The 21,794-nt window shown below is 38.8% G+C and overlaps 1 protein-coding gene and 1 long non-coding RNA gene across 3 annotated transcripts in view; one reads left to right on the top strand and one right to left on the bottom strand.

Annotated features, from left to right (window-relative positions):
- LOC117824699 (kelch-like protein 29) overlaps positions 1-9,792 on the bottom strand; it is a 90,756-nt gene extending 80,964 nt beyond the window's left edge. For both annotated transcript variants that reach the window (XM_034700263.1, XM_034700265.1), the window contains exons 1-2: positions 9,530-9,792; positions 3,749-3,822 (exon numbers count right to left, since the gene is read on the bottom strand). The gene's annotated coding sequence lies outside the window, so the exon portion shown is untranslated. The remainder of the gene's footprint in view (positions 1-3,748; positions 3,823-9,529) is intronic.
- Positions 9,793-14,425: 4,633 nt separating this feature from the next.
- Positions 14,426-21,794, top strand: part of LOC117824359 — a 64,596-nt gene continuing 57,227 nt past the window's right edge. The window contains exons 1-2 of the long non-coding RNA XR_004633571.1: positions 14,426-14,528; positions 16,906-16,974. This is a non-coding gene — a long non-coding RNA (uncharacterized LOC117824359). The remainder of the gene's footprint in view (positions 14,529-16,905; positions 16,975-21,794) is intronic.

The raw sequence follows: 21,794 nt of genomic DNA, 5'->3' as shown, positions 1-21,794 counted from the left end.
AGTGTGTTCATTCCCGAGAGGCTCATAAAGAAGACAATGAGAGGGATGCAGTGAAATAAAAAGAGGAGATAATGGAGATTCAAAGTGTCAGTGATGACTTAGGGTATCAGGACAGGCAGCTACGAGCAAGACAATAAATGTTTGGCAACATTAACTGATCACCCCTTTTCAAAGGAAACTATTTATATGCCTACATATACAGAATGTATATAGTGCAAGGTTTTTTAAAGTGTATTCATAACAAGTCTTGTCTAGAAGATAAGAAAAAGTAAAAGACAAAAAGAAACACTAACAATGAAAAAGAGAACATTTTGTACCCAAAAAATGTCTCCATATTGAGTAACTGGCAGTTGTAACCCCTAACATTGATTTCTTCCGGTTCCAAAGAATGTGAAGTATTAAGGCTGGACACACACTCCATGTAGATAAATGACTCCTGGGTGCTGGAGTTTGATCCAAATGAAGCAACGATGTAGCTCACTGGTCTGAGCCACAGTGAAGTAAAGAGTATGGTGAGGTAAAATACGAGTCAACGTGTGTTTTTGCTACTCCCATCAGCATGGTAGTGTTGAGTTAGAAAAAAAGGAAAATAATACAGGGGGCAGAAGAGAGACAGTCTGCAGCTCTGATATATGTTATTCAATGGAGTGACTGAAACTGGCAGCATGTGTGATTATGTGCTTCACAGGTATGTTTCTCTGTATGCTTAAATAATCCCTTCTCTAACTCCAATCTAGCACTTCCTGGTGTTTCTATGTGCGTGTGTCTGCCAGTGTGCTATACAGTAGTTTGATCACAGCTGTAATGTTTATGTTTATTCTGCTCTATATCTGATGCCTGTGGGTGTTTCTGGCTGTGCAGTGTGGCAAATAAATGGCCTGAGGGTTTTGGGACATTTTCCCCTTACAAACAGTTCAAATCAATAACGTCTCGGTTGAGGGAGCAACTCTCCGTATGAAGAGAAGCTGACTCAGCAGTTCCAGGTGCCTAGTGATGGATGAGAGTGAATGGAAATGATTCTTGTATATGCCGTAAAATGCCCCTCAGATCTGAGAGGCCTCTGTAGACACCCCTTTTCAATCCTCTGGTGGAGGAGCAGGATGGAGGGAGAGAGTGCACATTCACTATTGGCTTATAAACATAACATGGCGCTCTCATTTGAGCTTCAACTGCAATCAGCCTTCATTGGTTTATCTTTTTATTACTTAAACGTTTTGTTAATCTGCTCTAATTCAGCAATCTGGAAAGCTCAGATTCAGCTTTTGCAAGGTAAATCAGAACCCTACAGTGGCAAGACTGAGAGTGCAGATATATGAGCCTCTAACTTCTTTCAAGTGTTTTTTTCTTAAAGGTCTCTGCAGCTTTAGTCGAGCTGATGAAATGTGTGAGTTTGCAAAAAGAAGGATGATCAGTCGGGTGGAGAGTGAGGAGAGGGTGGACACCACCATGTTCAGATGACCTCCAGGTTTAGAAGAACCTTTCATTGTGTTTCTTTAAATCCAAAGTTATCTTTCAACATACACTCAAGTCTTACCCCTTTTTTTTATGTCCTGTCATTCAAGCCATATTGCACGTATTGTATGGGCATGCTTACTCTTTTGACATAAATTTTAAATTACACAATGTAGTTTATTAAAAGTTTTCTATCCAAAAGCAGTGTATTAAACATGCAGCCAGCTGAGCTAATAAAGAGAAGTGGATCTCATCTCAGTGAGAGGACTGGCAGTTTGAAGATCTTAGAGTTTAGACTGAGCGAAGCAAGAAAGTCTCTGAAGTGATGGACTTCCTGGAGGCGTAGCTGAGAAGAAAGTCATAAATGAAGGAGCAGGGCAGAGGAGGCGAAGTTATTAATCTGATGAAAACTAAAAGAGATGAGAGGTTCACTGTGATGGATTACTGATTCCATGAAAAGTGGAAGTATCTGGGGGTTGATTTAAAATCTGGAACAAATGGAAACAAAATGTTCTCCAGAGGGAGGGAAATCAATCCAATAACTGGAAGTGTGGGATGTTTTGAACAAGTTTATGTGTGATTTGGAGTTAATGATGTAAAACATGCCAAACATTGGCAGAATCATTGGAGCATGTGTTACTGAAGGCTGAACTGAAGCTAAAATAATCTAACATATCTTACAGACTGAAACTGAGTGTGTTTTCCTCTCACATGGTTCCTCTAAAACTTAATTATGTACTTTTATGTCATAACATACCTGAGCTTGGGTTGGGATTAGTTTGCTTAGATTTTATTAAAGAGGGGTTATGACTCTTCCAGAAGGTGAAAATCAAAGTTGCTGAAAACAGCCATAATTAACAGGAAAAAAACACAATAGTCACCAAAAAACTGTTAAAACTCCATCTTTACAAAGTATCTCATGGAAAGCATTCATAAAGTTTATAAACAAAAACGTGACAGAAATATTTGTGCATAGAATACAAAGAAAGCATGTGAGAAATTGTTTGGTTGTCGGTTTTAGACATTTTTGGAATTTGTAGGATTCATGGAAGCTAAGTCACAGAAAGTCTGATGCATTAAAGCTTCATGTGATGCTCAAGTGGTCCTATCAAGTGGAAAAACGTCATCGAAAAAATAAACTGTCATTGAAAAAAAAAGTGACGTCGAAGAAAAATAATATGGTTGTCATTCAAAAACATATTGGAATGCAAAAATTTCTAGAAATTAAATAATATAAAATTTGATGTCTGTGATTTTAACTTCAATGAAACGTTTTCAATGCCAATTCCTGTTTTGATGCCGTTACAATTTTTTTCAATACAAGTGTTTCAATGCCTGTTTTTTTTTAGTTTCAGGGTGTGTTTTCAATGCCAAATTTTATTTTCAATACCAAACATTAAAGTAATCGTTTTGGCTCCATATTACTTCACCTCAATGATGCACTGCAGGATGACACAAAATGCATCTTCACACAGACGCAGACACACACACGCACGCACGCACGCACGCACGCAAGCACGCAAGCACGCAAGCAAGCGCGCCAGACTGTGAGAACTGAGTAGAGCTTGGAGGTTTGGACCATGTAGGAGCACCTTGAACAGATCAACCCACCACAGAAGCATTTTATACCTGTAGCCCCCCGCGAGGGTCGTAACAGTACGAAGAACAAAATAAGTCCTGGTCATCCCTGTAACAGGACAGAGGCACAAACAAAAACACACATACACTTAGCCCATTCCACCCCAACTCATGCATCTGTGGCACCCTGTCACCTCACTTAAACACAGTGTGTTGTTCTACTCAGTCTTCTCAACGGGCAACACCATTTATTCACTTATATTCCATCTGCAGTGAACAGAACACTGGAGGGGTCTGTGCATTCCTAAGATCCTACTCTTCAGGTGTAATTTAACCTCTCACTGACCTGAAACCCTAATTGTTCAGAGACCGATCTGGTCTTACTCACTGACAGAATTGTAAGATCTTTGCAGGAGGTGAAACAAAGCCAGACAGAGTTCATTCTGTGAACACAGCAGGGAAGTCCAGCAGAATTAACAACTCTGTTTATCAAATAATCCAGTCCATCAACCCCTCACTGAAGCAGATCAACAGCAAAGAGCATGTACATATATACACAGGGAGCACAGCATCAAATACTGCACATTATAACGTTCCATAAATTATCACAGAAAAATAAATCAAACACTGGTATAAGCAATGACAACATTCACTTGACTGGCCGCACGTAGTGTACTTTGGTATCACTACGTGTGGGTTTTTTTTTTTTATAGCTTACCGTAACTTTGGTCTCTGGTGGATTGGGATGCTCATCACATACAAATCATATCTTCAGAGTATTGCTGTCTGCACCTGCAGGAACAATAACAGTTGATGAATATGGCGAGACTTAAAGCCAGAAAAGGAAATGAAAATGTCCATAAATCTAGCCCTAAAATTATTGTGCCTGCCATCTGTTCAGAATAAATAAAAAAGCCAGGCTTTCTATTTAAAAAAAGACAGTGAAACAATCTGCATCAAGAGATTTATTAGCCCAATCTTTGGTCTAGAGAACAGATAAACGACTCCACAGAGACACTTCTCTTTAACTGTCCTGAGAGAATATTATAAGTTGGCTTTGGAAAAGGTGAAACTGAAAGCATATGGTTAAGCTCTCAGGGACTGCCAGTGAATTAATTACTGAGAGAAAATGTAAAAATGACTACAATCATATGTGAAGCTGAAAGTTGTGATCTTTCTGAAATGAAATCAAAGAGAAAGTTTGCATTGAAATGACACTTCAAAGACGTTCATTGTCAGACAAAACAACAGAACTGGTGTTTGTTAAAAAAAAAATGTAATCATGTGACTCGTCTGTATCGGCAGACTTTGGAAGACATGTCAGTGTGTGTGTGTGTGTGTGTGTGTGTGTGTGTGTGTGTGTGTGTGTGTGTGTGTGTGTGTGTGTGTGTGTGTGTGTGTGTGCGTGCGTGCGTGCGTGCGTGCGTGCGTGTGTGTGTGTTTGAAAGAGTCTCTTCTTTTTGGAAACCAGTGTACAATGGCATTTTGGTTTTGTCATTACAAAGCCCTTAGAATGATTATGCAGACTTCCTCTATCAGACTGAGCTATATCACAGCAATAAAGATCAACATGACAAATACAAGACTGAACTTTTCTAAGAGAGTTCTGTCACCATTTTGCACTCTGTGTCTAGTCACTCCAAAAAGCGTGTTATTTTTATTCTGAAGTTAATGAGCTAAAATTCCATATTAACTTTTCCTTCACAGTGAAAGCACAACAGCACAACAATCACGAAAGCAGGAACCAATCATAGATCAGGTATGGCTAATTTCCTTGGTTGGATCCAGAATGCATTGCAGCCTTTGTTGATGTTTCATGACAGTGTAGCTTCCTCTTGGAAAACCTTCACCAGGCAGTACCAGCAGTTTAACTAAGAAAATCTTCTACCTGAATTAATTAACACTGGAGTGCATCATGTTATTAGGTGGTTGGGGTAATCTCAATTGTTTATTCCTTGGAGAAATTCATAAAGCCTTAGGTTAACAGATTGTATGATGCATGCTAATTGGACACTTCTTTAAGTTGCTGTTACCTGCTCACATAAACTACACACTGTGGTTATGTGGTGGAACCCCTCAAAAAACAGAAACAAAGCTCAAATACTTTTTATTGTAGTTTTTCATGGTCATGACAAGAAGCGAGGGGAAATGAGTTCAAGCGACTTCAGGGACCGCTGAAATTTGTTTTCTTCTTGAAGTAATCTGAAGTCTGGTTTGCCTCAAGCAGGCAGTGCTGGTTTGAGTCTGACATTTTTCCCTAAAATGTGTTCCTGCAGACCTTGTGTAAGCTGCACTTCTTCACTTAGCTGATTCAATTATTCAATTTCAAATGAATTGTTACATAATAATACAACCATGTCCTTCTAAGGGCCAGTGCACTCTGATAACACAAGATACATTCTGAGCATCCCAGACATACCAAGGATAGATTTTATGTTCATTATGGAAGATGTTTATTCCAAAGTAGAGATAACACTGTAAAATACACCTTATTAAAATGACTGAGGTTCATAAAGGAGACGTCAGGGGAGCTGTTGCTGTCAGATAGCTGCCGAGCAGAATACTCCTGCAGCCAGGCTTGATGGGAGTCTGTATATAGCTGCTTGTCCAGTCCCGCCTCTTTTATTTCTGTCTGTATGAGTATGTTTCATAAAGTTGCCCAATAAGACAACTCCTATTTACAAAGTTTCACTAACAAAACATATATCACATGGGGTGACTCGTGTGTTGGGAGGTTTGTTGTTAGAGATGTAGTGAAACAATCCAGAACAAAGACAATGCAAAATCATCAGCAACAACCATCTGCACAAAACAAGACCATTTCTCAAGAAGGTCTTTATCTATCATGAGACAATGCTTCTGTATCACTGCATTAACAGGAGGGACATACTACAGGACTTCTGTCTTTCTTATCTCTCTGATCACCTGCAAAGTATAAGACACCACTCTTAACATGTGCAGGAGGGTGGAGAATGAGGAGACATCATCCCCTAGTTTATTGAACTTAGATGGTGATTTTATGCGATTAAAAAAAAGGAGAAAATTAAAAAAAAATTACCAGCATATATACTTTGGCATCCAAAAATATACCTGGGCAGCCTGTCTTGATATACTTTATACATATGAAAACAGTGATGGCTGTAGTTATGTCTGCAGATATAGCTACAAGAGAGAAATTAATTTCCATGCCCCTCCTCCATCCCTCCCTCCCTCCCACTCCTCCACCATGGCATCATATAGAGCTAACAGGCTTAACCTTCTCCCTGTGGAGCCACTCACCACACAGCGGCCTCACAGACTACAGGGGTCCAGGGACAAAGCCATGCAGGCCTGAGTCCAAAACAAAATCCTCACCTTCTGTCCCTGAACATTTCAAGTGAATCTAAACCATTACTGTGGGTATACAATTATGATAATAGCTTAAATAATTATCCTTTGCGAGGATAAGTGGAAAGCACAGCTTACATAGAATATAATTACGTTATAATAAGACTTTGATATTAGCTAATGCTCAGCTCACAATGAATATAGCATGTAAGTGTATACTGTATGCATTCTCCCTATAGTTTAAGGGAAGGGAAGAGGGAATCATTTTATGTATTAACATGTACAAAGTAAAGGAAGATACATTTGCTTAAACGTTGTGACCATTATACAACTACATGTGCTCCAAGTTATTTTTGACTATGTGAATCGAATCAATAGTACAACTACTCTAAAAGCAAGGCTGGGCAATATGGCTCTTGACTAATATCACAATACATTTTGGCTACACTACGATACAAGATATATATCTTGATATTTTGTAATCTCCTCTGAATCACTGTGTAAAGGCTGCAGTTATACCCATCTCTGTAAGCTTGCCCGGGCTCAAATCTTTTCACTTTTTCATTGCCCCCCTCCTACATACAATACAAAAAACACTTGCGTATAGGAGAGTTTTTTGGATGGGCGAGAAGTGTGCTTTCTGCAGTGATGGGCATTAATGAAGGAAGAGTGAGGGAAGTGAAACTCCATAGACAACATGTAGAAGGCTTATCACTTCAACACTAGAGTGCTTAATGGTGGCGATTTAGTACTTTTAAGTCTCACGTGAAACAAGCTGCGATATATTGAACATTTTCTACATCACAAGCCACTATCTGAAATCTATACTGTTCACGAAATTGTTATATTTTGCCATCTACAATCAGAATCAGAAGCCTTTACGGTCATTGTAGCTGCAACAAAATTAATACAATCACACTGTTGAAATATTACACATAAAAAAAACTATTATTGAAATTTCTTTTAACAATTAAAATCATTGCTTTTGAATCTTAAAAATTGAAATCTGAAAGGCAACATCCAGCTTCATTCTCCCCCTATGTAGGAGGTTCAGAACTCAGGGTGTTCAGAGACCATTTACTGTAGGTATCTGACCAAGGAAACTGAAGGCTGTTCAGAAAAAAATATACTGGCATCACTTTTCAAAGACTGTGTTCAAGAGGGCAGCTGAAGAGACATACATAGTTCACTGGACTCTAAAGAGCTCAGGAAGCACTGTGTGTTTGCTCATGGCCTTTTGCCGTGTGTTCAGAAGAGCATTATGCTTTTAAATAACCTCTGATGATGAACATTCAGCAGCACATCCAAGCAAATATATCACTGCCACCACAACCCAAAGCTAAAAGGCTTCCATGAGAATAGCAGAGGACTAACTCTGCTCTGTTGGTTGGGGGGAGCTGTCCAACCTTTCAGTACAGTGGAGGTAAAATTGTAAACAGCAGCAACCATCTGTCAGCAACCCATACTTTTAAGTCACAAATTACTAACAGACCGGTGTTCTTTTAAAGCCCCTGGTGACAACAAAAGATGGCCCCAATCTTATTTGTCTTTTAAAATGTATCCTTTTCTCTGCACCCCTTTATACATATTTGACACTCAGATAAAATATCTTAAGAGCCACTGTTCAACAGTCCATCACCAGAGGCAAGAGTAGTCGATCATAATTTCAAAGTAAAAGAATAGTTTTCATCTCTGCTTTCTTTACCTTTATTTAAAATCTTGAGCTGTGTGTGAACAGAAACCAATCAAGTTGTTGGTGAGAGCTCTCATCTTCCACCTCCAATGAAGGCTCATTCTAAATATGCATAGACGATTCTCCGTCAGATGCAGCAGATGAGCTGAGAAGACCCCTGCTAAATGGCCCAGCTCTGAGGCAAATGCACTGTGTTACCTCATTGAGCACAGAGCCACCTGCCTGTTCAGGAAGGACCAGGACTAAAGCCCTTAATCCCACCTTGATTCATGATAGCCCAGGTTAGCCCTGCTAAGTTTTAAAATGTCATCAGTGGGAAAGTGTGTCCTGCTGTTGCCTCAAAATGCCAAGGTACATCAGTTTAGCAACAGGAACAAATGCAGTCAAGCCAGGCAGCTTAACAACATTTATATAAGCAACACACCTGTATAAAGAAATCAGTGCCAAGACCAGAGAGGACTGACAGGTGTGCTGTTGGGTAGGAGAGTTGATAATAAACTGTGCTAAGTAGGGAGTACAGATTAAATGTATTAATACCATGTCTAGTACCAACCTCATTATTTCATCATCACATTCTCATTGACCAGGAAATAACTGAAACATGGAGATGAGTGATTTGGAGAGAAACCTTGTCAGGGACGAGTGACAGCAGAAATAAATGGATGGATTCAGCATTCAGCATTCAGCATTCAGCAGTGACTGCGGGCCAGGAAAAGGCACAGTGTTCTTTACAACCAGAGCTCTACTCCACATCCAAGGGTACAGCACTTCACTGTAACAACACATGGGACTGAGGAGGAGGCTTTGTTGTCTGGAGGATGAGGGTGTGCTGCAAGTCCTGTTCATCGGCAGAACATAGTAATTGGATTTTGTGAAAACACTATAGCCAAGTACCAATATGGAGTACGGAGATGATTATGTAGCAGTCCTCAGTGCACTGAGAAATTAATGGAATGCATTATTTTAGGAAAGTGTGCAAGCATACATAAAGAGATGTGAATAGAGCCCCACTTCATATTGCTTAGCTGTTAAACCATTCATACTAAGTGCTCTGTAGTTGAGACAGAATTTGAATGTGTTCTTGCATATTTGCCTTTTCATTCTATTTTCAAATGAGTAAAAAGTCCAATTAGGATGCGTTTTTGATTATTTTTTAGTATATGCCTACATGATCGCTATCTGCTCCACCTTTTTACAAACAACCACTTCGGTTTATAACCCCTTATGTTTCAGATGCAAGCTCTAAAACGTGAAGTTGGTTTGTCCCTCTTTATTTGCGGAGACGCTTATGCACGACCTGAGCCTCGCACACACCTTTTGGCAGGCTGTGGTCACCGGCAAAGGGATGGCAGTAAGACTGAAGATCACATCTCATTCATTCAACATATTCCCGTGTATACCTCTCCCAACCAAAAACAAAGCAAAATTAAGAGGATTTGAGAGTCAGGCAGCGTTCACCTATCCTGACAGAGCGCTTACCTCCCAGTCCGCTCGCCGCTCCTGTTCCCTCCTGTGTTTGTCACTGTTTCGCTGCTGCTCATGAATAAACGCTGGCTTTATCCCGAAACGACTGCTGTGTCATTTTACAGCAAAGGGGACGAGAATGTGCGTTGGTAGCGCTGTGTGCAGGTTTGGGATGTGTCCCGTTTGTGCAGAGCGTCTAGCGTCATGAAGTGAATTGCCCAGGACTTGGCAGACGCATCCTGCTGTGCCCCCTGTGCCCAGACAATGTGAATGAAAGCCGAGACAGGCTGTCACACAGTTTGGCCAATTTTCTCACGCTACCGCTCCTCCCCATCCAATTTGATTGGTTCACACCAGCTCTACAGCTCCTCCATCCATCACTACGCGCAACTGCATGCACCTGCAATACTTTCCTTTCATTGATGCATCAATAGGAACATATTCTCACATGAAGGTTTAGGTCAGTACACGCCTCTGAGGAAGTGTTTCGACTTCTGTTCAGCTCAAGACTTGCTGGCATTGTTCTGAAATTCTCAAAATTTACCATTGGAGATTTTAAAATTAAAGTTATTCCAAACAATGTTGTTTGTATGCACATTATAATGCAGAACAAACAATTTGTCAGCTCATAATCTCAACAATTAGCCATGGGAGATAGTTTTTCCTTTTGGTCCTGCAGCACACAGATTTCTACTGTAGGCTTTTTAATCCAAGCCATAGGCGGCGCCAGGGAGTGGCTTAGGTGTGCTCAAGCTACCCCTGTACAGTCCATGGTAAATACCCCGGTCGGGAACACATAGCTGTTGGCTAGGAGGCTCAGACCCCGCCTCTTTACGTCACACTATGCCTGGTTGAGTTTCGCATTTCCATTTTCACGCCAAGGATTGGCTTAAAAACAGCGCTCATGAGCAGATGGATGATGTCACGGATACTACATCCATTATTTATACAGTCTATAAAGCACCAGTAAAACAAATTGTCTCACCATACAATTTGATCATAATTGATTCCAAGCTGATATTCACTTTACAGTGTTATAAACAGGGCCAGGTATCAGTTATGGGAGTCACTGTCAATCGGTTAATGGTTAATTATCAGCGTCAATCTTTGTTGATTGACCATGGGCATTAAATTAGAAAACCATTAACCAAACCCTTAAATTAGTCTTTCTTTAATGTAGTCATTTCCGAGATACCTGACTCATATTCATTATAGAAATGGAAAAGTGGTCAATTTTTGTTTTCCAGAAATGAGAAAACACAAAAATATTGCTACTGGCAAAGCCTTCCTCTGTGTGTGGCGCTGTTCCATATGCTTGCAAACCCATCGCCCTTCGGCCTCTGCGGATCAGGGGGCAGACAGTGGGACTTTCAACAGGTTTAACGTCTGTTCATTTTTTGACAGAATTCAAGGATTAACTTTCATCAAAGTGAAACTATTTGTGAACAGATCCACCCTAGTCTCGACTAACTGCCCACCTCTGGTTATTAATTAGCCCCTCATTGCACCCGAGAATCAAAAGTAACAGAGCTCTCTCTGATGGCTCAAAACGTGCAAAAATGACACATTTTTTGCTTCTCTTAGCACTTTTCCAGAAACACTATGGTACAAGTGGAAAGGCAGAGACATGGTAGGAATTTTACAGTTAAAAAAAGTATAGAGCTGAAGAATCTTGGCAGTGCTCCTCATGCTAGCCTCTTATAGACTACATGGACCTTCATATCTTAAGTGTTTGACTAACATATTGTCTATATTCTCAGACTGAGTGCTCACCTATCAGGCAAGTCTGCTATGTCCTTGATAAGGCTAAAGCGTTTTTTGAACCAGGCTGTAGACATGTTTGTTTTTGCTTTAAAGATCAGCTTTTTTGAATGGATATGTTTGTGGTTTCCGGTGTTTCTGGAATCAGGAGCCCTGTGGAACAATATTTCAAACAATTACGTCATGATGGTCAGTTTTAACACAAAAAAACAAAGCTTTATCTGATTTCTGCAGTCTTTATTGTTTTCTTGATAAGAGTGATGATTGCAGCTGCAGCCACAGATCGCAGAACACTGAAGACATCCGAGGAGTGATAAATGACGGGGGAAAAAAAAGATATATATATTGTGAGCCTTTTTCCACTTTCCACCATCACCTATGCACACTATATAAAGCCATTAATAGTTGATCTTTATATTATATTTTTTCTGGATTGCTGCAATTACAAAACAATGCCCTGAAAAAGTCCCAAGCTATCAGCGTGAACAGCCGCAGAGAGGATAATTGGGTATTGACAAAACAGTGTGGAAAGCAAAGACTGCAAGCAAGACCACTCTCCAGTTCCCTCTGTCATCTTGAGGCTTGCATTATGTTGTTTACTGACCAAATAATTGGGGCAGAGCTTTACAAAAACCAAACAATAAGGATTACAGCTTTGAATTGAATACATTTGCTAAAATTAATCCAAAATGTTAATTAGAATAATGTTTTTTGAGACTTTGCAACCAATCATAACCCCGGGTGACTTGCGACTTTCGGGCCAAAAAGCAACTTTAAGTTCCTCACAGAAGTTTAAGTTATCAAACCCACATTGCATATTTATTTGCATGGATATTGGAAATGTGGGTTTACAATCCTTACTTTTTAGAATAATAGGAATATAAGTAGCATACATCTTAAATGGTAAATGTACAACTTTTCTAGTTTCCTAACCAATCTATGTGCCTCATTAACCTTTGCTAGATTACCTACCTTAATTGGAGAAGTTTTGTGGAACCCAGGAAACCCTAAGTGTTGTAAGACAATAATGTTTGTGTCCTTTAAAAAAAAAGATTGTAATTTGAAAATGTATTTTTAAATGAATGAATGGAAGAATGAATGGACACTGATGTCAGGCTCAGTCTCTTGTGTTATACAGTAGTTATAGTCCTTCTGAGGAACTTAAGAATATTTGTAGAGTAAGTAAAGACATTTTCATCTGGCTCTGTGCTCTGACAGAATACTAAAACTAATATAATCATTTTGGGGGTAAACATCTGAATTTACATTCTGGTGGTGAACTGGATGTAGACCATTAAAGAGACAGAGTAAACACAGAGTTAACTTCTTCTAAAACTGCTTTCAACTTAAGTTTAATTTAAGTGTCTTTAGATATATAGATAAGTTTAGATATCCTAGTGTTAATATTTATACACCCCGCTCATCAGGGTGAATAGCTCATAGTAGTCTCATCCTAAATCCATTTTCCTGTTCTCAAATTCACATTTGTAGAGATGGGATTGCATCAGAAGATAACTGTCAGTAGAGTGTTACAGGGCAGTGGTCACTGCATGTTTACAAACAGCAGCCATGGCTTATTTTATGTAGCTTTAAAAGCTGGACCATAATAATAATAATAATAATGTTTCAATCCATCTCCAAGACGTTGGTCTTTCATTCTTGTATGTAGGTCCCTGTAGGCTGCTTTTTGTTTTGGACAGAGAACCGAGATAACACATTCAAATTCCAAAAAGATAAGACAAACATTATTGTAAAATGGTTTCCTCTTTAACTAAAAAACTAAAGTCATGACCTGGCGTTACAAAAAGCTGCAACACATCAATTATGTAACTCAAACAGAACAGTCTGATGTATTTGTAGTTTGTTTTCTTAGTCTTGAAAAAGTTTGTGAATGTCAACAGCTTTCAGCATCAGACTGACAGATTGTGGAAAGGCACAGCTCTGACTGCAGAGTGTAAACATGAGATGAATCATTTCTGTCAACAGGCAAAACAAGCACGCAGGGCAGGAAATGTGTCTGTCTGCTAATCTGGTCTTTGACTCAAACCAGTCTTTATATCTGTATTTCTAACCAGTGATGGCTTTTGGACCTAGACATTTCTCAATTTATATTCCTGGTCACCTTTCAAACATGGAGTGAGTAATGCTGTTTACCTGGGAAGTGTTTTACACATTGAGGTTGCTGCTGTCAGGCTGTCGAATCAGCAGAAGTTCTTTAATTAGTCAAAGTCCTATTTGCACATTTTAAAGATAGAAACTGATGAAACGTATTGATGTGCACAGCAGCAGAAGTGCATGGCTTGAATTCTCAATCTGTTGTCCTCAAATTGACAACTGTCATGTGAAGGTAAAACACTGTGAAGTTCAATATATGGAGCTTTTTCAATGTTTAACATATACTCCTATTGAATACGATTGGGATACCAATGGCTTTGGCTTGATTATTTTTTATCATTAATGTAATTACTTGTGATACAAAGCCAGTGTAATGAACTGCAGGCATGAAGCTTACAAAAAGGGTATTTCTGGGTTGGTCAAGTGATGCATCAGGGAAATGTGGGACCCAGCTATTTTTGGACCTTCACAACATATCATCTCTCAAATACAACCATGCATGCTGTAATAGGATAATTGGTTCTCAATTGACTTACCTGGTTAAATAAAGGTTTAGTAAAAAAATAAAATAAAATAATATTGGTAAATTTGTGTTTTACCTTTGTGTACCTTACCTTTTGGTTAAGCATTTGTGAGAGGCTCTTGTTCCATTGAAATCAGATAATCACAACCATGAGTTTGTTTGTTCTTTTGAATAGAGTCTAATACATTTGCAGTGCAAAACGCTCTTTCAAGGTCCCTTGAGGAGAGACCATATGAATCTATTCTCAGTCCAAGAGACATTTTTTTCAAGAATGAACGTGCTTATACAGAGGTCAAAGTCAAGAAAGCATCAGCACATACTCATCCCTGCTCAGGATGAAAATGGGCGTGGCAAAATAATTAAAAGATTTCAAGGGACAGTATGCAACAATGAAAAAGGAAGCATTTGTTCACTCCCAATAAGTGATTGATATGTTAGTCAAACTGTTAATACATGCCCACCCAGTCTTAAAGGTAGAGCTAATCAGTCAATTAAGTGAAAACACCTGTGTGGGTCTAACACAGGCACATTAAGGACCTGGTAGCTCAGGAGCCTTTCAACAGTAAACTGACAGATTCTATGTCATGTGTGAGTGAGAGGGAGATAACTGACAAGGTAAGACAATAAATCAGTTAGGCAGAAATGGAAAGTTTTACAAGAAGTTATGACAATATGGAAAATGTATAAAGTCATACGTTGTGGACAGGAAGGCTTTGCTCTCTGAGTTAACTGGGCTGCAAGTAGCCCAAGAGGCTAGCCAGAAATCGGCTGCACAAATACTGATAACAAATCTGCTAAAATAAATTGAGTTACAATGTCTTGACATAAAAGCTCTTTGTCTTTTTAGATAGAAAGGTGGTTGGAGGAGCAACAAAAGGGCATCAGTTTTTGGGGAATTACTGTAGACCTAGCCATACAGAGTGCTGTTGATTTTCATTGTAACAGTCCAATCATGGGCTGATTAAGAACCAGCATGCTAAAAACAGCTGTAGTAAATGGACTGTAGCCTATTTAAATAATGCTTTCTCTAGTCTTCTGACCACCCAAAGCGCTTTTACATTTCATGTCACATTCACCCATTTACACCATATTCTCACACAGATGGATGATGCTGCTCATAGAGCACCCATCAATATAAACGTATCCCATTCCCAACACCTCACAGCCATTGTAGGCAGTTAGGGGTTAAGTGTCTTGCCCGTGGATACATGGACATGTAGACATAGCTAGACTGAGGATCGAACCCTCAACCTTCTATTTGAAAGATAACAGGCTCTCTCTCTAACCACAGTAGTGTTCTTTTGTTGTGGTTGTGACTTGTGGAAAGGCTTCTGTTATTTTTTCAAGTGCACTCACAAATTGATCTACTTTAATTTTAAATTATATACTGGTACATCTTTGGAACTGTGAAGGACAGTCACTGAGTCGGACCCCTCAGAGAAGTCTGAAACTCCATTGTGGTCCCTCATGATCACAGGACTCTTCTAAAAACAAAGTCATCATCCACACTGATGCTGGAGTGAAAGTAAAGCTCTGTTGGTGCGTAAAAGCTGCACATGGTGATGGCTGGGGGGACTGCAGTGCTCTTGACTGCATGTGTTCCTGTTCCTGAATTGATCTTCCTCTACCTTGTTGTGAGGCAAGAGCAGGACACACTTTCCTGCTGATGACATTTGAAAATGTGGCGGGGGGTTAGCCTTGGTCTTTAGAGTCGCTTCTGCCTGAGGAATTGGATTGCAATTATTAAGGACATTTATCCTAAATGTAAACATCATGAGATAAACAGCTTTTGTCGTGGCTTTGTGTCTGTGTGCCCCAGTGTGATTTTTATGGCTGTCTGGAGTATACTTTTATTTCTCAGAATTTGTTAGAGGTCCATCTTGTCTGTTTTGATTTCATTAGACATCTTGAAAATGTAGTAACACCAGCCAGTGGCTGTCTTACAAATATTCTATATCACAAATGTTATGTTTTGAGTCAAAACCTCACACTGAAATTGATTGTTCTCTTAAAATGATCCCCAGCAGTATTTTCTAATAGTCAAAGGACTAGCAGCCATGTTTGATGATTAATGCCGGGTCTCTCTCTCTTAGGTCCTAATTGGTCTCTGATGATTGCTGAGCACTCTGATTAAGAATTTTAATTTAATGTGTCATGCTTCAAAGTTTTTCTCTCACATCCTAAATAGCTCCTTCAATCAATTGATTATTACACAGATGATGTATGGATGGGCTTCTTTTTGACAAGTTTTCAATAATCAACACTGCACAACATCTTAAGAGTATAATATATCAGGTTATTGTGAGACAAATCAGCAACTATTTTATTTTGCTAATGTGTCAAACAGTTAGACTGTGTTCAAGCACACTATAAAAACTGTTCATTTGATTACCATAACATTAAACCCCTGTTTCATTATATTTCAGTGTCTTTTTTAGTTTGCATTATAGTCGTATACTGTCATAGGATAAAGGTGCCTGCCCAAAATAATGTTATTAGTACTTTAATTCATTGTACCAGATTAGTGGTGGTGTCATTTCAATTCAGAATTTATACTGTGTCTCTATAAGTGCAGAGCTTCCATTTTTATGTGTCATCGTGGTTGTTTTCTATTTCGACTCAGGAATTCATTTACTACCAGTCCCAGAGAGCTTTCCTAACTTCCACCACATGCCTTCAGTTTGACCTTTTTCCAAAGCCAAATTATAATTGGTTGACCTCTAATGTTCTCTCAGGACAGTTGGAGAGTAGCGTGACTCTCTGTGGAGTCATTTATCTCTTCTCTAGACCAAAGATTACGCTAATGAATCTCTTGATGCAGATTGTTTCACACATGAATGTTTTTTTCAGTCCTTCTGAGTGAAAGCGTGCCTGCTTTTCTTTCATGAACAGATGGCTAGTTGATGAAATTTAAGGCCAGATTTATGGACATTTTCATTTCAATTTCAGCTTCAAAGCCTCACCATATGCACAACTGTTACTGTCCCTGCAGGTGCAGACAGCAATACTCTGAAGATCTCATTTATCTGTGATGAGCATCCCCATCCACCAGAGACCAATGGTAAGCTAAAAGCTCATTATGCTCTGTCCTAATAAACATTTTATTATGCCACAGACAAACCACAGAGCATGATACAAAAGCACAACAAGATATGAGTCAGTCATTTTCTGGTTTATTTTTAAAAGTAGCTTCCCTATGGTTACTGTTGAGGACTACAGCAGTTTTGGTCGTTCTGATACTTTTTTTTAAATGCTTTAAAATCATGATACAAAAAAAACCAAAAACTGTGGGGTCAGCTGACCAATTCCACTTTTCTACTCACAGTGTACAGCAGATCACTTATACCATTATGTGTATATGTACATGCTCTGTACAAGGGGTGAGCCCGACTAAGGATTTGCTTAGTCGAATCTGATTCATCAGATTTTGCCCATAGTCGACGAATAGTCGAATGTTTCTTGTTTTTCCTTATTGACCCAAAGTCTGCATGATGGTGACCATGACAATATTACGCACAACCCTTTACAATTAAGATACTGGTAGCTTAAAGTAAAAGGGACAACAGAATATTATAAGTATAAAACTTAGATATTTTAAATCTATATTGCAAAAACAACAAGGTGATGGAGAGAAAACTCAAATAAGGCCACCATCCGTTAAACATGGAACAACGCGCCGTTACAGAATAAAGAATCAGGAGATATATAAACAGTGTTCACACAGCGGAGAGCAGCACTTTGGAGGGTAGTTTGTCCAACTTAAGGCTAAACATTTGTATAATGTTCAAAATCAAACCTGTACCAGCTAAAGGGTTTTTAAATCTCTTAACAGAACCTTTTAAAACAGTCTTTCATCGCGTCTTTGTCCGCTTGAGTCTTTTCAAATTGTACGTGAGGAAAACCATCATGTTTACAGGCAGAAGTGCGCTCCATGCTTTGCTGACTGTAAATCCTGTTATAGAGAATATCCTCTCTGATGGCGTGGAGGTGGATGGGATGCTATGGATTGTTTTTGAGGCTTCGGGCAGCTTTGGGTATCCCTCCTCGTTCTTTTGGCCCCGTACAGTTTTTGTGTGGCCCGGTAATCCTTGATCTCACAGCCCTCTTCATGAAGCTGCTCCTCATCTTCATCACTATTTTTTAAGGATCAACTGAAGTTTTATTTCCTGACATTTTGAGCTACCATGAATGTAGAAAGATTTAAAGGCCTGCTGAGGTACGTCTGCTCCACAGGTCCCCGCTAAATGGTCCACCTTTAATTACCAGGGGAGATTTAATTACCACTTTAAGGAGATTTAACACTTCAAAAGCTGTTCTCAGACTTACATTAAATAAGTCTATATTTATGTAAAAATAGGCTACATGAGACACTATTTTTAAGGGAAACAGGAAAATAATGTAAAATTAGACATTGAGCACCCCCATGGTTTGAATGGAATGGTCCACATTTCATATGCAAATATTCGACTATGAGATTGGCAGTCAACTAAGGCTCGTTAGAACGAATAGTCGAATATTCGACTATTTGGGGTCACCCCTACTCTGTACTGTTGCCCTCTTCATTGAGGGGTTGATGGACTGGATTATTTGATAAGTAGCGTCATTAATTCTGCTCAACTTCACTGTTGTGTTCACAAAATGAGCTCTGTCTGACTTTGTTTCGCCTCCTGCAAAGATCTTACAATTATGTCAGTGAGTAAGACCAGGTCGGTCTCTGAACTATTTCAGGGTTAGAGTCTGATCTCAGGTCAGTGAGAGGTAAAATTACACCTGGAGTGTAGGATCTTAGGAATGTACGAACCCCTCTGGTGGTCTGCTCACTGCTAGTGAAATAGAATTGAACTAATGGGGTTGCCCACTGAGAGGACTGATTAGAAAAACACACTGTGTTTGCCCATACTGTGAAGGGCATCACTGATAAACAGGAATCACTGTGTGTGCTTCTCACTGTGTTTAATCCTTACCTGTGGTATAAAAATAATTCTGTGCTGTTTCTGCACTCTGCAAGGTTTCTCAAATGGTGGTCTATGCAGTCCAAACCTGGGGGGGTCCTTGCTGTGCTCATATTTCACAGTTCTGTAATTTTGTAATTTTGCCATCAGGCTGTGCATAATTTCAAAGTGTTGTACTCACAGGTGTGTGTGTACCTCTTACTAAATTCCTAAGTTTTCCAGTCGAAGGACATTAAGCTTTTATTGAAACTTAACATACTGTACTCCAACGGGAATCTGCCTTTAATTATTTTGTTACTTGATTTTAAAAAAGTTTTGTATTTTACTGTTTTTGTAATGAGTCGTTGATTTATTATTTAAGTAGGAAGGTGACAGTTAAACTTTCTGTTACCAGTGTACTAAGTTTTATTTTTATTCTTAACAGTTTTATCTATTTATTTATTTATTATCTATTTCAAATTTAGTCACTTTTATTCTACTTATTTATTTATTTTAAGTCTCACATCTGATTTTCTTTTAATGGTTTAATATTTTAGTCTTTTATTATCTTAGAAATGTATTTTACTTTGGTGATTTTACTTTCCTGTTTTGAGTTTTAACATCTTATTTTACCTCCAGTGTTTCCTCATTAAGATGACATGAGAGCGTTTCCTCAGTTCGTTCAGCAAATTTTTATTTTTATTTTTATTTATTTATTTATTTATTTTTATTTTATTTATTTTAGTGTTTTTATTACTATTGTTGCATATTGTGTTGTTAGCCTTAGGATTATGGGGTGGGTTCGGGGTCGGGGCTGGGGCTGGGATCTTAATTTATTCTATTTTAAGCTGTTTTTCTTGTACAGCACTTTGTGTTACAATGTCATTGTATGAAAAGCGCTTTATAAATAAAGTCTGATTGATTGATTGATTGATTGGCTAGGGCGTGGACTAGGAATGGGTACCTTTCACATTTGAACTGATACGGTACCGATACCCAGTACCTGGGAATCGGTACCGGTACTCAACGGTACCAATTTTCGGTACTTTTGTGTTTTTATGTAGTAATAAATATCAATTTAAAAAAAAAAATCTCAAATTTGTTTAATTTAAACAGAAACAGGATTATATAGGTGATTAGATATATTAGCTGACACGTGCTCGTGGCGTCTAATTGCTCTTTCGGGAGTTTATCAAGTAACACATATGAACGCCTGCGGATGGGAAAAAGTCAGTTCTCCGTCTCTTTATAATAACAGGACACACAACTTACTTGTTGGGCATTCACGCACACAGGAACAGTTACAGTACCCATCCCTAGCGTGGACATGGTTTATCAATGCTTGGATATTCAAGTTAATGCAAATTTTATCTCGTTTTGAAAGTACTATTTTCCATCGTTTTCACCAGTGCCTGATTGTAATGCGGGTTCCTGCCAAACGGTGGCTATAGAGCCCCATTTGGCAACCGCGGTTTGCTAACCGTGTTAAGTAACTGGAGGAGAAGAACTCTAACTGATTTAAGTAGCAAAAGAAGAAGAAAACATTGGTGACTGTCACTCACTTTGAGAATGTGTGTAGTGGTGCGAGATTCAGAAACCATTCAAAGGAGAGTGCCCTGGAATTTCTTACTTGTTTTCCAAGATTGCACGTATCCCTGTCCAAAGAGCCCCTCAAACTTACACCTTTTTTGAATCCAGGAAACGCTCCTTCCTCCATTTTCTTGATTCCACAACCAATAATGAATTAACTAATAAATATTTATTACCTCCGCTGGTTTTACTTATTGCAAACTAATTTGGGGTTAATTCTGTCTTAATGATAAGTATAGACAGATGATATGGCCATTGTTAAACCATTTGAAAACCTGCTCTTTGAATTTAATGTATTCATACAAAATTACATCATATATTTTCTCTGGTTGGCCCTGAGTGAAAGTCTGTGCTTGAGGGAAAACTTCTTCTTTCCACAGATTTTAATCAATCATTAATGTCTGACTCTCCTTTATTGGCCAAACTGGCCACCATTCATGACCAGATTTATCATACTTATCACACTCTATCCATTATTATCTATTGAACCTGTCATCTATAGCTGTACGTGTAGTTAGAATAATGATACGATTTAATAACGTGATATTAGTAAATCTGAATTACTGTATATCCATGTTGGAAAAGGACCCAAATTCATAATTACAGGTTGTGCTTATTCACACATTTGCTTTTACCCAATGGACAGTCCTGCTGTGAGCAGATAAAGACTATCAATGGATGTTAGTTTGTAGAGCTGCCTGATGGCCTGTCAGGATTTATCTCCCACAGTCACAGTGTTTTAACACAGTCAGATACAGTAGCAGTGGCTTTGAATTATGTTAATAGGTCTTTTTAAAAAGCCTGACTTTGACTATTTTTGATGCTGGGCTTCAACGAAAAGCTTTAACTGGTTGTTTTGAATGACTGAAACACTGTTTTAGAAATATCTTTCTTCCCTTCCTTTTTAAGAATATTTATTTAAGTCAAACACAGTCATATAACACGATGAGAAAGCTGACAAGCGCTCGGCATGACAAGCTGTCCATCCATCCATCTATTTTAGCGGAAATCCTGTTGGTCATGGTCTGAGCCCTCTGTTACCATCCTTTCTGTGCCTTGCACTTGAAAAACATAAACATTTTCAGCTGAAATATGCTGTTTGCCAACAAGAAATCTGATTTCCTCTCCTTTTGCTTCCTGGGTCGAGCTATTGCACAAAGCAGCGTCTTCCTGTCCAGCATCAGTTCAAAAACACTCTGACATTCAAGCAGTAACAGTCTGTTCGCTCAGTCTTCTGTCATATTTTCAAAGGTACATTTAAAAGGAAGCAATTTCCATGTCTGCTATGAAAAGTCCTTCTTAACCTTTATTACATCGCCAATTTTTAAAGGACTAAATCTCTTCTGCTGAAATTAATTTC

The sequence above is a fragment of the Notolabrus celidotus genome, chromosome 13 (genome assembly GCF_009762535.1).
Source record: "Notolabrus celidotus isolate fNotCel1 chromosome 13, fNotCel1.pri, whole genome shotgun sequence".
In the NCBI taxonomy this organism is placed as follows: Eukaryota; Metazoa; Chordata; class Actinopteri; order Labriformes; family Labridae; genus Notolabrus; species Notolabrus celidotus.
The sequence above is the reverse complement of the archived record's forward strand: the minus strand, read 5'-3'. Positions and strand labels throughout refer to the sequence as shown.